We start from the raw sequence: 16,755 nt of genomic DNA on the forward strand, positions 1-16,755 counted from the left end.
TAAGGTGGCAAGGGAATCACAGAAATGTCACAAAGAACACAAATTACCTCCCTCTCAGGTTTCCCCGTCTTATCAACACCTATTAATACCAGGAGGGCAGCAGTTTTGGCAAAATCTGGAGTAAAACCCGCATTAACAAAAAACACCTCTGCAAAATTTGGTTATCCAGGGAAAGCACAAAGCACAACCTCTTCCCTTGAAGCTGCATTAGGAAAAATCCACCCATTGCCTGCCCACGGTGATCTCAATCCCTAAATTTAAACTAGGAAATCAGCTGTCATTGGGAAAGTAACCTGGGTATTTTCAGCCACCAAAGAGGAAGATTCCTGGCATAGCCTGGGGCTGCTCCGTGGCAATCACAGCTCTCAGTTGCCTTTTGTGGGAATAAACCTCGGGACTGGCCCTGGGGAGGAGGGGAGCAGGGGCAGGTTCAGCTGGTGTGAGGTGTGATGGGTGCAGGTCACAGTGACACAACCAAGCCTGGGAAGTCTTTGGCAAAGCCCAAATGTGCCTAAGCAGTGGTTCTTAGGCCCAGAAAGAGTTAGTCCCTGGCTACTGCTAGTAAACAGCTGGATTAGCCCATGAATGCAGATGTTTGAGGTTACAGCCCAACACAGATAGGGGCTGGTCTCAGCTAGCCCTGCTCAGGTATTTTTACATAATATTTCCTACCTTACAGATGTATTTAGGCTCTCATCCCTTACTTCCCTGCATGACCAGAGCTCATTTCCAGCAACTTTATGCACACCTTGTGCAGTAGGGCACAGAGAGCAGGAATTGAGCAGCTTAGATCCCGATCCAACGTGGCTGTGACCACACTGTTTTTGCATCCCTGGCTGTCCCAAAGAACTTTCTGAAACCAACAGTGAGGTTTGGCTTGGCCCAACATAGGACCAAGGCCAGGTGCTAAAATTTTGATAGGATCAGAAAAAGATGTTTGTTATAAGCAGCAATTTCTTCCTGCAAAGATACAAGTGCAGCACATATCTGTACTGGTGGGAAAGAACCAGTGCTAATCTTCATTCCTATTTTATGCGTGGCCTCATTTCCCTCTGCCAGAGGCAGGGATGAAGAAGCATCCATGGGATTATTCTTGTTAATGAGTGAGCAGGAAAGAGCCCAGAATGACTCTCAGTTTCTAGGCCAAGACTGGGGGATTGACACTCAAAATACCTACCTATTTATGTGTGACCCGAGTCTGTGAGCTGGGACATCTTGCTTAGATTTAACTTTTATGTTGGCTCCTGAGCTGCCACTGTCAGAGCACAGGCACGTCGTGGTGAGACCAGAGTAGGGTAACCAGCACAACACTGCTGCCTGTTTTTCTATCACCTCCCCCTGGCTGTAACTCTCCACCCCTTTCCTGAACACAAAAATGTGGCTTTGGTGGCAGCTCCCTCAGCACAAGGCACCGGAATCAGCTCAGCACTTTCCACCTGCTCTAGGCTGTGCTGCAAGACCCTTCTACTACCAGGGCAGGGAAGTACCTGTGGTGCAGTTGCTGGTCCAGGTGTTTTTCTCATGTACCTCAGCAATACACAGCCGAAAGGCAACCAATCCCACCTCTGTGTCCAGCCTCTCCCAGCTCCTCTCTCCCTCACTCCCTGGGCTGGTGGAGGCTCTCCCTCTGTGGAGTAAGAATTGAGATGCTCCAGGGAAGGAGGCTTGATACTGAAATCATAGAAACACGGAATCATTCCAACCCAAGGTTTTGGGTTGGAAGAACTTCAATGATGATCCAACTCCATGGCAGGGACACCTCCCACTGTCCCAAGCTGCTCCAAGCCCCATCCAGCCTGGCCTGGGACACTTCCAGGGATCCAGGGACAGCCCCAGCTGCTCTGGGCACCCTGTGCCAGGGCCTGCCCACCCTCCCAGCCAGCAATTCCTAATTCCCAATCTCCCATCTGTGCCTGCCCTCTGGCAGTGGGAGCCATTCCCTGTGTGCTGTCCCTGCCTGCCTTGTCCCCAGTCCCTGTGCAGCTCTCCTGGAGCCCCTTGAGGCCCTGGCAGGGGCTCTGAGCTCTCCCTGGAGCTTCTCTTGTGCAGGGGAACAGCCCCAGCTCTGCCAGCTTTTAAAATGCAGACTCCATTTCTCCATTTTCCCTCTGTTTGAGACATTTTCCTTCCCTCCCATTCACCCATCGCTGCCTCTGTCACCTCCAAGAGCTCCTACTCCAGAATGCCACCAACCCATTTCTTTGGCTTCTTGCTCCTAGATGTAACTCAACCATCTATGACTGCTGGTAGCCAGAGCTCAGTTTTCCTTTATCCTCCCTCCCAATGTAAAATCTGATTTCTCAGTCATGCCTCAGACATTATCACAGTGCCCCCAAGCCCCATTCAAAGCCTCCCGAGGTCTCCCCTTCCCTCCAGCCCTACACCCCACACTCCTGGAGGCAGAGGAAGCCAAACTGCACAGACAAGCCCTGGCTTGGCAGTGATGCCATGAAACTTGGAGATTTCCTGCTGGAGCACCTATGGAAAATGAATAACTTATTTTTTCCTCCATGTGTTCCCATTTATTCACACTGAACACTCCCCAGTGTTTCCTGTCTCTGCAGAAGCTGTGTTTGCTGTATTCAAAACCTTCTCAAAAAAGCCACTAGACAGTCATAGCCCATCAGGGTAGCTGCCCCTGCATTTTTTTATGGGATCACAGCATCAAACAGGTTATATTTGTACAGTTTTCACCAAAAATAATCCTCCTCACTCTCCAAAAAGAGTTTTCAAGGACAATATTTTTTTAAAAAATAAATTTAAAAATTATTTAGATTATTGCAGAATTTCTTGAAGACCACTTATTTTGCTATCAAGAGAAAAAAAATCAGATTTCAGAAACTATTTAGAAAACCTTGCCTTGAGTAAATGAATCCCAGAACACTCAACAACTCACGTCCACCCGTTATCAGAAGCCACACACCTTTGTAAGCAACTGGTTATACATCATTTTAAAAACCCCCTAAACCTCCTAGTATAAAATGCAGCACTTATTAGAGCTACCAAATGCTTTTAAAAAGATCATTTTACTTATTTAAGAACTTAAAGATATTTTTGGGGAAGGTGTAATCCCTTTTGGAAAGTCTGTTCCACATTTTTAAACCTGCTGGTAAAGTCACTGCTGTTGTTGCAAAGGATCTGTCAGTTTCCTGAAGAGATGCAGAGAGTATTTTTATACTAAAAAAGTTGTGGATACATCATCGTGTCCATACTTAACACATATGAAGTGCCTCATTTTTAAAGATTGCAGTTGGATAATTTTTACAGCCTCTTTCTATCACATCTTAATTATTTTTTCTTCCAACAAAACAGAAATATTTTCTCTTGATTTCTTGAAACAAGGACAGCTCATGCATCATTTGGCAGCCCTGTGCAAGCGGTTTGTACTTGAATTTCCAGAAACACATTGTGTTATTTACATTTCCAATTGCAACACTTCTTTTCTGTGTAAAAGCTCCCTCAAATTTCACCAATCTTTTTTTTTTTTTTTTTTTTTTTTTTTTTTTTTTTTGCATAAACAGACCCTGAAGGCAAGAAGAACACTGCAGGGAAGGAAAATAGCTCCAATGCTGTTAGAGCTGGAGGCCAAATACAAATTCCACGCTCTTTGCTGGCTTAGGTTGATAAATTCACTGGGATTTCAAGGCACAGCCCTAGAATTTCATGTTCTCTTGATGCACAAGATATATCTGTCCCTTAATATGCTACTTTTCCAGGGGAATGTGTTGATTAGCCCCCAGCTGGTCGAAAATGCACTTCTCATTGCTGTCCTGCTGCCCTGTGGAAGTCCTTCAGGGCTCTCCAAGGCTGGAAAGGAGGACTGGTGAAGGCTGAGGAATAGAAGGGGAGGTGAGCTGCTGGAGATGCTGCTCAGCTGCAAATTAATTCCTTTTCTTTATTTTTTTTTTCTTTTTTTTTTTCTTTAAAACTGGTGCTCCAACACCAAAGCCACACATCCCAAATTGCCACCTGCTCCCACTCACAGACAGCGACCCCAGTGTCTGTCACTGCTCTCATTCCATCCTCAACATCCATCCCTTTCCAGTTGCTTTCCAATGGGAGCCACACTTTTAGGGAGACATTAACCCTGGAAACACTGGAGTCTGCAAGCATCCATGGTCATTTCTCCTTAAGCAAGCCAGTTACTAAATATCAAACACCACGTGAGCTGATATTCCACACTCACAAGTTTTTAGAAACAAAACAAGAACTTGCAGTAAATCAACCCCACTAAAATAATATATAGGAATAAAATGAGGAAAAAACTAAATTCTGGAGTGTACAGTTGTAGAAATAAGACACAATACCAGAAAAAAAAAGTCTAGAAAGCTCATTTTTAACTCAAGAAGTTCACATTTTCAAAAGGCACAGCTCGTCCCACACTCCCACCCCTGCAGAGGAGAGAGGAGAAGCTGAAGGCATTTAGCAGATATTTGCATCTATATTCTGCAAGTAGCAGATGCAAAGGAAGAGATTCATTTCCCCTAACATAAGCCATCTAAAAATTAAATGCTGATAGTCATCTTGGATTCTTTTTAAACCCAGATGAAAATAGCTGCTATGTGCAGGTCTGCGCTGCTCTCTCCCCAGAGATTACAGAAAGCACTCAAGTGCCAAAATTAAATAGGGGGCTGAAATTAAACCAGAGGTATCCCATCCTCAGCACAACTCCTGAATGCACGGCCTTGTATCCAAAGCACACTGGAATCCCTGGAAAAATCACGGCTGTAATCCTGGAAGGGTGTTTCAGTCCTTCTGCTGCTGCTCAGGGATTTGGGGAGGTCAGGTTGACCTGAGGTGCTGTGTCAGCGCGGAGAGTGACCTGCCCTGCTGGCTGCCAGCACCCAGCACCCTTCAGGACAGCCCAGCAATGCCCATTTGCCTGGGCTCAAATGGAAAGGCAGAAGTGGAAGCGAAGAAGGTGCTCGTGCTCCCAACCTCTCTGCTGAGATTGCTTTCCTGTGATATTTTTAGTGTCAGATATCTTGAGCCCTGCCAGAGCAGCATCACTCTGAACGCACTGGAACGAGCATCTCTGGAGTGCAAGGGCAGGAACGACAGCAAAATCCTCAGAGAGGGTCTAACAGGGTGAAGACAAATAAAACACAAAGAATTTAGGCACGTCTGTGTGCATGCACAGGACCAGGAGGGAGCAGAGCCTGACCAAAGCAGCCCCTGCTCCTGAGCAGCACCCACACGAACCCCACGCTCGCAGCTGGGTGCCAAGGCCGAGGGGTCCCACCCAAAGCTGTGCTGGGGAACACACTGGCTGTTCCAGGGAGCGGGAGAGCAGCAAGAGAAACCCCCTTGGCTGCCCAAAAGGCACCACCAGGAGACTCTGAGCATCCAAGGCAGGGGAGGGAGAACTTCTGGAAAGGAGCTCCCATTTTTGTTGCACTGCAAGGCTTGTATATCGAGGGCTCTGCCCTTTTTCAGCGTATTTCGAACATCCAGCCTCAGGGGGAAGGTGCGTGGGGAGCAGAGTGGGAGCAGAGATGGGACCATGCTTATCCGCTTTTATTCTATTTTTTTTTTTTTTTTTTTTTTTTTTTTTTTTTTTACGTGGCAGGTGCTGGTTTTCCACGCACGCTGCCAGCTCCACACAAGCTTTTTTTTTTTCTTTTTTTTTTTTCTGACACGTTCCTCTGAGAAACAAAGCTTCGACGCAAAACGCTGCCCCTGATGAAATGTGGAAAGCGCCCGGTCTGGCTGCTGGTGAGTGCTGCTATTCATCTGACTAAGCAGCATTTGACATTTGGGCTTGGTGGGTCTCAAGTTTCCCTCTAGTAAGATATGGGCTGACTCCGCCGCAGCCAATCTCGGTCGGAGGCGCGGATGGTGCCGGAGGGAGGGAGGGAGGCATGAGCACATCCAGACGGAGCAGCACCCACGGGCTGCGTGGGAGCGGCACTGCGAGCCTGACCTCAGCTGCACCGGAGCCGTGGCACTGCTGCCCGGTCCTCCTGGGCCTGCTGGGGATGCTGCTCAGCTGCAAAGTCATACCGTTTCCTTGTATTTTATTTTATTTTATTTTATTTTATTTTATTTTATTTTATTTTATTTTATTTTATTTTATTTTATTTTATTTTATTTTATTTTATTTTATTTTATTTTATTTTATTATATTTTATTTTATTTTATTTTATTTTATTTTATTTTATTTTATTTTATTTTATTTTATTTTATTTTATTTTATTTTATTTTCCTTTTTTTTAATTTTTTTTTTTTAATATACATTTCGTCACGACTTACTGTTTCTGCTTTTCTTCTCTCCCAGTTACCAGAGCTTTCCGCTTCCTGTTGCTCGCAGGAGTTTTATCTTCTGCTGTAATCGGAGGCAAGTGGAAGCTGCTTTACAAGAGCGGCGTCGAGTTTCCCAACCCAGGTCTGAGCTTGGTGCAATACAACCAGCAGCACAAAGGGAAATCCTTTCTGTCAGCCAGTGTTTCAGAATAAATCTGGTCAAACTGAAATCATACCAAAAGTGACAGGCTTGCAGAGCGCTGGCTGCGTGTTGCAAGGAGGCTGTGAGCTGAATCCACAACTCAGACATGTCCTCCCAGATGGAGAGAGTCCAAGCCAGACAACAATACCACAGTCCAGTCTTCTGAGAGGTGTAATCCACAAAAAAATCCTACTCTGGGTGGATGTGTCACTGCCAAGCACAGCGAGCCAGCTGGAAGGAGTTGGCACGTTTGCCTTTGTTGAGTAAAGCATTAAGTATGATTTGGTACAGATACTTTGTGGTATTGGGGAGATCTGTAACATCCTTTAATCTTTATATTTCTCTTTGCCTTTTGTTCTCCTCCTCCCAACCCCAAGATCTTGCTTTAACTAGGAGCAAGGGCAAAAAGAAGGGAGCTGCAGCATAAACGACATAAATACTAAAATAAGTGCCATTTATAAGTAAGGGTTCTTTAAGTATTACCACTTCCTGATGCAAGCACTAAACTCCTTGTCTACAAAATTTAAAACAGGCTTGTACAACATAGTTTTTCAACGAGTAAAAATCCCTTATCACTTTATTTTGCACCAGACATCCCAGGACTGTTACTTGCAACATTACCACAGAGTCTCTCAGCTCCTGACAGCACCATCCCCAAAGACCCACTTGTCATCCTCATTTCCCCTTCTTGAGACTTTCTATTAGTGGAAATGAAATTTGCAGAATTCATTGCATAACTTGTTCAAAAGGAGTTAGGAACAAACATAAACACATCATCTCAAGGACAGCAATGAGTCTCTGGGAGCCCTGAAGGCCCAACAGGCAGCTACTCACTCCAAAAAGCTATCTAAGGATGCGACCCCAGTCCCATTGAGTACAGAAAAAAAATTAACTCCAGACCATGGCAAAACACTATAAAGCCACGGCTTATAAACTTTATTTGCCAGGTACCCCTTTCTGTTGCCTTCAGGAGTTGGACAGCCTCATCCCAGGATGGTTTTATGCATGGTCCCTGGCTGCCCAAGAACTCAGCAAAGCTCAGCCTGACTTTGATCCATCTCTTTGTTGGAGGAGATGCTGGAGCCCTCCTAAAGAGGGTCTCAGGGAATTGTGTCAGTGATCAGCCATGTGCAGGCATGCACAGTTTTCGTGTCCATGCAAGATGTGACATGTTCCTGAGCTCCAAGTACACCCAAGATACTCATCTGCTCTGCAAATACAGCTGGGCCTCAACTCGGGGCCTGGGGAGTGCTCATGTGGACAAACACGGGTATGAACAGCCTTGCCAGAGCAGCTACACAGGAAATTTGGGGCATTTCAGGGATAAAACAGAGGTGTCACCTCTCCCAGGTCACCCCAGGGAACCTCTGCCAGCTGTGACAGCAGTGCAGTGCACTCCTGCTGCCCTGCTTGGGCGAGGGCAGCATCCCCAGGGCACTGAGCCTGGAGGAGCACGCTCCACCCCATCCCTCCTGCAGCCTGCAGCAGGGGAGCTGTGGGAGCAGCAGAGCAGGTAGAACCAGTGCTCCCCACCTGCCAGGGAGCTTGCTGCTGAGCAAGACCAGGGGCACAGTCCAAAACAAACAGCAGCAGAAACCACTTCTCCAAGGAACAGCTTGTCCATGCTGTTGAAACCTCGAGGATTACTGCAGAGCAGCCCTGTCCCAGCAGGCACCTCTGATGTGCACACTCAAGGGCTTGAAGCACACCTGGAAAGTGGAATAAAGAGATCAAGCCCAGGAGAAGGCGCTGCCTTAGGCCACAGGCTGATCCCATGTCACACATGTTTGCTCTGGTTGTCTTTATTACACACACTCAGGGAGGAGGGACTGACACAAACCCAGCTCTGAGCACTGACAGTGATATAACTTGGGTCTCACACGGAAAAGGAACGCAGGTTTTTCTCTCCCTGCCTCTCAGGAAGGGTGCAAGCCTCACTACTGATGGTTCCTTGTCTGTGCCACAGGAAGATGAGCAGGCTGAACCGTGCCCCATGGGGAAGCAGCAGGCTGGAAAGGGTTTCTTCTAGCAGTACAGCCACTACCTCTGACACCTCCCTGGAGGGCAGGAGGAGCAGGGTGCTCAGTCTAAACTGCCCTTTAAAATCACATGTCATTTTCCTTATTCTAGCACTGAACTGCACAGCTACCACGTAACCTTAGGGTTGAGACTGGAGGAGTCCTACCACACTCAGCAGCTATGTTCACACAGGTGCATAATCATGCACCTGTAATAATAGTAATTATTAAAACATAATAGTAGTTGCAAAAACTTCTAATTCAGGCATCAGTTTGGAGGAGAATTTGGAGGAGAAAGACCTCTTTTACTTCTCAGCACAAGGTGAGCTTGGAGAACACCACCAACCTGCAAAAGCCAGTGGTGCCTCAGCTCACACTACATGGCCACCAAGCTATCAGCACTGTGCACACACCTGCACAGGCTGCCTAAGTCACATAAAATATTTTTAGAAATACAGTTTCCATAACTGTAGAATGTTATATTCCCTGTGAAGAGTCCTTGGTTTTTTTTCCTATCTCAAACTCTCATGGCTGAAAGGGGCACAGGCAGCTCCAGTTGCAAGTTTACTAGCAGATTAACAAAACCCTTGATGAACTCCAGCATATTTCTGGTGGTTGATGTCCTAAAGGGTTTAATTTATATGAAATCCACGCTTTACGCAGCTGATAGGCACTTCAAAACATGTCAGACTGACCCCTCTTCTGGCCTCAAAGGAGCTCACAAATCATAAATTTACGTAATAAATAAAATTTCCCCTGGAACAAACAACAGACTGTGAAATGCACTCATTCAGCAACTGCTGAGAACACTAATTTCCTAATCCGGCCCTGTGGATGCAGCACACACCAATTTAACCTTATCTCCCCTCATCTGGGACTCAGATTATGTGCTCACACAGCAGTTGTGCTCCTCCAGAAGCACTGTGGTGCTCAGGTGCCAGGTTTTTCAGAGATGAATCAAACACAGAACAGTGAAGAGCTACAGGAGCTACCTGCCTGGCACAGCCCCAGCCCCAATCCTGGGAAATGAGAAACCTGGGCACTGAACACCTCTTTTGGCAGCCTGGATCCCTGTCAGACGCAGATCAGGAGTTGCTTCAGCTCTGGATGCTGCAGGTGAATGGCTGGAATGTCAGGAGCTGAGCATGGAGCTCCCCAGCTGCAGCCTGGTAGTGGCCAGGGCCAACAGGAGAACTCATCTGCTCAGAAGCACTTTGGGAAAGGGTCATGTAGCCAGGAATGGGCTCAGGGTTGGGGTGAACATGAGATCAGGGCCATGAACTTGAAAGCCAGGTTTTGGCTCATTATCTAGGGTCTACCAAATTCTGACATCCACTGCATGCAGCTTTGTACCAGGCATTTGGTACATCCCTGATACCCCATCCCTGGAAACATCCAAAGCCAGGCTGGAAGGGGTTCTGACCAACCTGATCTAGTGGAAGGTGCCCCAATTTACTGCAGGGGGTTGGATTAGGTGTCCTTCAAAAGTCCCTGCCAACCCAAAATGTTCTGTGATTCCATGGTCTATTCCAGCACAAGCAGTGGTAAATAATGGCTTGATGAGGTATCTAAAACAGGGGAGGCATTTCAGAATTTTAACATACTTTGTTACCTATTTTTCACAGAAAAGCAGTGGTTTTTAAAGTTCAGATTTTACCCATCCTAATAGCTCTGTTCTCAGATTCTATCCAGGGCTTGATGCAAAAACAACCTCCTGACTTGAGCTCAGACTCAAAGGGGAGTGTGTCCAGGAGAGCATGAGGAAGTGGGATAGTGGGGAGGGGGAGAGCCCAGCCTTTGGGTGCCTGTGCTGGGCTCTGCAGTTTTGCACCTCAATTCCAAATGTCTCTTGCACTTGGTGCAATACATTCCTCAGGTCCAGGGTGGGAGACAGCAACCTGGTCTAGTGGAAGTGTCCCTGCCTGTGGCAGAGGGTGGAACAAGGTGGGCTTCAAGGTTGCTTCCAACCCCACGCATTCCCTGATTTTATGACAGGGGACCACCTGCAGTGTCAAAACAAATCAAAGTATCTCCTGATACACAAAAATCTGGCTCCTGCTCTCTCTGAGAAGCAGGCTGAGGGATGAGAGCAAGTTCACCTTCATCAATCTCATGGAGAGGCCCATTCCAGCAGTGGCATCCCTGTCACTCTGGCTGCTTCCAAACCTTGTGCCAAATAACTGCACCAGTGCTCAAACCACACTGAGAATAAGGGGAGAGCAGGGAAGGAAAGGTGTAAAGAAAGGAAAAAGCGAACATCTCTATATGGTCAGAGTCTCAAGCTGCTTATCCTCCACATGTGCAGGGATGGGAGTCACTGACACTCCCCCCTTCCTACCCAGGGGAGTCACAGTGAAATCCTCCTCTGAAGCCAGTGATTTAGACTGGAATTACACAGGTGGCAGCAACATACCACAAATTCCTTGGGTTTGGTTGGTTCTCAAGTCATCCTCAGGGAATCTATTTTTAGGCCTGCAACTGCATTTTTCCATGGCACTCCATGACCCTTCCTTCCACCCCAGTGCTGGGCAGAGCAGGAAAAGGCTGAAGACAGAGACCAGCCCTCAAAGAAAGAAGAGCTGAGCAAGGGGCACACCTGCTTTGCAGTGCAGGAGTCATGGGCCTCCACCTGGAAGCTGTTCTGAGAGAAAACAGCAGCACAGAGCCCTGGAGCACACACTCCTGCCCAGACCACCAGCACCCGGGGCTCCTAATCCCCAGGACAAAATGCTACAGGTGCTGACAGAGGCAGGACACCCCTGGTGAAGGCACACAGCACTTGAACCTCACCCTTTCCTTAGAGACAGCATTAATTAATAAATACTGCTGTTTGTGTAGCTGCATCCAACACCTGCTACAGTGAGTTCTTGGCTCATATCCACATTTGCCCTTTCCCTCAACTTCAAACTACTCCATATCAATTTATACTCCATACTCTACTCCATACTCAGCCTACTCCATATTCTATTTCCTTACAACCTCTCCTGGATCTTATTTGCAGACTGACACTCGCCACTGTTAGAGAAGTAGTCATAAATTTTCTACTTTTTGCTCACCACAACCTCACAATGCTTTTCTCCAAATTAGTAATATTTTTTACCATTCTAGCAACTGTAGATTTGCTGAATCACATGGTTTTATGATTATTTTTAAGGTGATTTAGAAGTTTCTGGAGTCTGGTGGATACTTTTATTAAAAAGAGCACATCTTTAGTTTGTACGGGCAAGGAACTTTAGCCTGGTGAGTGTCAGAAGAGGGTCCTGAAAATGAGTTTTTTCATGCTCAATCCAACAATTAGTGTTCCAGTAAATACAACTTCTCAATGCTCTGCCACCTCTTAAGTTCTCCCTCCTGTGTTAAACTTATATTGTCTTCTGCTTCACACTCTTGGATTTTGCAAATGCAAGACCTCAAAAATGTCTACTTATAAATAACCACATCAGAGGGGAAAAACATTGTTGTGTAAAATACTCTTACAAGAAAAAGTAAAAGCCCAATGATTGTATCATGTGTATCTTGTACTAGAGCTAAATGTTTATAAAGAGGGATTAATTTTTTTCCCTCCCTGTCAAAGGCTAAATACAATGCTAGAGAAAATATGTGAAGTAGAACACATGCACTCAACACTGAAGAAACATGTTTGGCTACAACATGGTAAGGAACTCACAGAAGAATCTAAAAAACACCATAAAAATTCTGAGCTTCCAGCTTGCTCGAATCTCTCAAAGTAAAACTTGTGTGAATTTTCTTTTGAGATGTGCTCAGATGGTGCTTACAAGCTCCATCAACTGATTAGTTAGCAACAGGAATGAAAAACATTTCATAGGTTAACAGAGGTTATCAGGAAGCAACACAGAAATGAGGGCACAAAGCCTTTCCCCTCCTCCTGCTTCCTACAACCACATAGCTCAGGTTTTGGCTCATAGACACTTACTTTGTTCTTTTTTTTTTTTTTTTTTTTTTTAAATTCTAAATCTCCCGCTGCTAATGTGGAGGACCTGGTGTGATGTCTTGTGTTTGGGACAGCAAGGAATTTGGTGTGCCTGGTCCTTGGTGTCCAGGCTGGGCATCACAACCTCTCCCGACTGGCAGGGTCACTCCCAGAGCTTGCTGCCTTCAGCTTCTGTGCAACAGCTCCCTGTCTCACTGATTTTCACAGAGATTAAAGCTCTGCTTTCACAATCACTAATGCCACATTTGGGCAATTCCTGATCTCACAGAAAACTCATCCAGTCCAGGTAGGGTGTGAACACGCAGCCCTGCTTCTGGTGAATCAGAGCAAGAGCATGATCAGCAGAGGGAAATCAATAGCTGCTCTCGTTTAGTACCTGCCAGGAGGAGTCTATCATGATGGCAATTTCAAATAGCTGTGGATTAGCAGCCTGAGATTACACCTGATCTGCCTTGCAACTCCTATGGCTCCAGCATTTTGACCAAGCATCACTGGCTCTAGAGCTGGACCTGCTCTCAAAGAGTGCTCTCAAATAAGCCCAAAAACATTACCTTTTGATCTTAACTCACTTCCATGAGAAATATCCAGTATAAAACTTAAACAAACAACCATATGTGCAATTCAAATTTAACTCATGCTCCAACCCACCTGCCGAATTTACTTTTTCATTTAAATGTACCAAAGTTCAGCAAAGACATGACCAGCACTAGGTTCCTTGTAGCTGCTTCCAGAAGAGGGGAAGTGCATCCCTGTTACAAAACCCTTAGCTTTGAGCTCTCAGAAGGATTAATTTCCCTTCTGATCCCACTCAGCATCCCCCTGCAGCATCCCAGTCAGACAGCACAGACTTTGGCAGGTGGAAAGGCCAGACAGAGCCCTGCCCAGCTTAACAGCATCACACCAGATGGAAAACGTCTGGATTTGCAGATGGAGGAAGAGCTTAATAGAAATACTCTCACGATGAGGTGACACTTCCCCAAAAAGCTGCACTTTAGGAGCTTCAACATGCAACTTTTTTATACATAGAATGCTACACAACATCCCATCTTCATTCCTGGAGCTCCACTAGCAGTGCAGCAGAACTACTCATGTCTAATCCAGAATGGAATGCAACAGGTAAATCTATCTCAGGCCTCTGTACCTTCTCCCTCTTTCACATACAGTTGTTTAGGAATAAGGTTTAATAGCTTTTTTCTGGACCAAGGAACCACAGAATCTATTCTCTTTGTCTCCTGCCAGACACAGCACTCCAGTCATCTCCCCTCAAACTGCAGTGGGGACCCACCCTGTGAAACACCAAATGCCTCCCAATGCCCTTGGAGTCCAGCAGCACCGGGGTGCAGAGCAGCACAGAAGTGTTGGTGCTGTGGCAGCTGCCTGTTCAAAAACCGCAAAAAGAGAAACGGGGCCTGAATTTTAAAGTGCTTCAGTTTCAAGGTTTAATCTATCAAGCACTCAGGAGAAAGGCTGTGCTACTGCAAGGAGTGCAGGTGCCTTTGAGGCTGGGACAGCTGCAGGGTGCCTAAAACGCTCCACCCAGTGGCAGAAAGCTACACCCGCCTGAAAAAGTAAATCCTGCACAGTTCCACATGGGCAATAAATCCCACATGCCCTTTCTTTCCCCACACGGTTAAAAAAAAGCAAGAAATTAACATTTTCGTTATACTGCATATAGAGGCTATTCACGCAAAGAATACAACTGAGCTTAAAAAGGTCAAAAAAAAAAAAAAGTATGCACTCAGTACACTAAAAGTATGTGATTATCCCTCTAAAATCTAACACATTTCTTATCTCCCGCTTCTTCCAGGACACTTAAATTCCCGTAATCCCAACTGCTCTCAGCAGAGATGCCTTAATTTCCCAAAGGCAGAAACACAGTTCTACCATTGTTAGATCCAGGAAATCAGAGAACATAGTTGGGAATTAGTACAAGGATCAGGTATTTCTGTTGTTATTCTGCAATAAATGATAGGGCTTACTAGCAAAGACAAGCTCAGACCAAAGCCTCAAGGCTCAGCACTCCTATGTGATATGGAAGATTGGCTCAGGAATCAAACATCAATGCTTCTGCTCATCTTTAATGATAACTAAGCAAGAAAAAAAACCGGTATTTTGAATCCTTGCCCATGGCACTGGGGTTGAAAGCAGATGATCTTTAACGTCCCTTCCAACCCAAACCTTTCTGTGATTCTGTGGTTCTGTGATTCTGTATTTCTGTATTCTGAACCACAGCAAACCATGTTTGTGCAGGGCCTAGCACAGGACCTGGTTTTGGCCTTCTGGGAATGCCATGCTCTAGGTTTACAAGTGAAATCAGGAACTACAGAAGAGGAATGCAGAGGGATTGTCATTGATCTCAATCATCCAACAGTTTAATTTTCACGAAGAAGATTTAGATGGGATATTGGGAAGGAATTGCTGGCTGTGAGGGTGGGGAGGCCCTGGCATAAGGTGTCCAGAGCTGCCCCTGGATCCCTGGAAGTGTCCAAGGCCAGGCTGGAACAATCTCATCTGGCAGAAGGAGACCCTGCCCATGGCAGAGGCTGGAATGGGATAGTCTCCAAGGTCCCTTCCAACTATTCCATGATTCCACAAATACATCACTCTGACCTGGCTGACCTCAGCTGGGTGATGTGGAAGAAGCTGCAAGTGTTAGAGCTGCACTGCCTGAAGTCCCAGTAAGTTCATGGGAAAGGATTTTTCACTGCCTCACTTACATGTGGCAAAGCCTCTCAGCAGAGGTTTTCACAGAAAATGAACAGGATAAAAATGGAATGATAGGGGAATAAGCAGTTGGCTCACACTGCAAAGAAAGGTTACTGGCAGGAGGATGCACATCATCTGTGCTGGTAACACATCTGTCAAGGTATCTAAAAGCTGTAGCTTATGCATAGAGTTCTCTGGAAAATAAGGTGGACATGATGATGCATTTTGCAGGAAATATGCCATAATTCAGGATGACCAAATGCAGCTCTCATGGCTAGAATTACACATGAATCTCAAAAATGTGAGTGATAAAAAGAGGAAATGAAACATTATGCGCTAAATAAAGCACATGAAGGGGATTTACTGTAAATACACATTTATGAGCTCAGAAAGAACTGTTATTGCATGGAGATGAGATCCTGGAAAAACTTATCTAGTTCTCTGAAAATGAGAATTCAGTGATCATCCACAGTCAAGAACTGCCCATAAATTCCTCCAAGAGGGGCAGCAGCCATCCATGATCTCTGTGACCAGTGACCAGACTTGAGGGAATGACATTAAGCTCTGTAAGGGCAGGTTTAGGTTGGAGATCAGGGAAAGGCTCTTCTCCAGAGGGGCTGGCACTGCCCAGGCTCCCCAGGGAATGGGCACTGCCAGAGCTCCAGGAGCCTTTGGACAGCGCTGCCACACGGGGTGGGATTGCTGGGGGTCTGTGCAGGGCAGGAACTGGACTGGGTGATCCTTGGGGATCCTTTCCAACTCAGATTATTCCATGCTTCTATGAGTCTAAAAAGGAACACGAATTAGTTTTTGGTTATTACAGAAGGCACTGTGGGTTATTAAATAAAAATCCTCCTGCAAAAGATGTGGCAAAATCCACACGGCAAATGTATTTTGAGTGGTGAAATCACAGTCATCCTAATTTACTACGGTAAGAGCAGAGAGAGGGAAAGAGATACTGTATTAGATAAACATCTGGTTTTCTGCCCTACGGCAGCTGGGTTACTTGGGGATTTTTCTTGATCCATATAAACAGTGCTAAATATCTCTACAGTTGTTAAAATCATTGCACCCATAAAAACCCCTGGGAAGGTGATCAGCATACTTCAATTGTTATCCACTAGCTGTAGCAACACTTGCCTTGACCTGAATTTCCTGCTAGGCAAGGCAGACAGGTTTGAGTAACTGCCCGGTTTCCACAATCCTCTCATGCCAGCAGAGTGGCAAGAAGCTCTTGTAGGTAAGGAATATTTGACAGTGGGCAGAGGATGAACAAGACTAAAGGCTGAAGTCTCTGCTGCTGTTCCAGTGCTATGGAGAGGTGTGTGCTGTCTCTGACAAGGCTCTCTCCAGTGAGTACCTGATGCAGACATGCCCAGCAGAGCAAGCTGCAAGCAGTTCACAGCAGCCTGGAGGAGTCCAGTGAGCACAAAGATTTCATTTCACCCCAATGTCATGCTGGTTCTGTCAAATGATTCATGACTCAAACTCCACTGCCTCTGAGGCAGCTTCCTCAGAGCTGCACCTCCCAAACTAGACAAGAACAGCCCCACACCAACAGACCCAAGAAATATGGGTCATAATGTCAGAGGAAGTTTAAGAATGAGATGCTGAATGTGTGCAGTTTCTGTGTG

Source organism: Lonchura striata, chromosome Z (assembly GCF_050655825.1).
Source record: "Lonchura striata isolate lonStrDom1 chromosome Z, ASM5065582v1, whole genome shotgun sequence".
Lineage (NCBI taxonomy): Eukaryota > Metazoa > Chordata > Aves > Passeriformes > Estrildidae > Lonchura > Lonchura striata.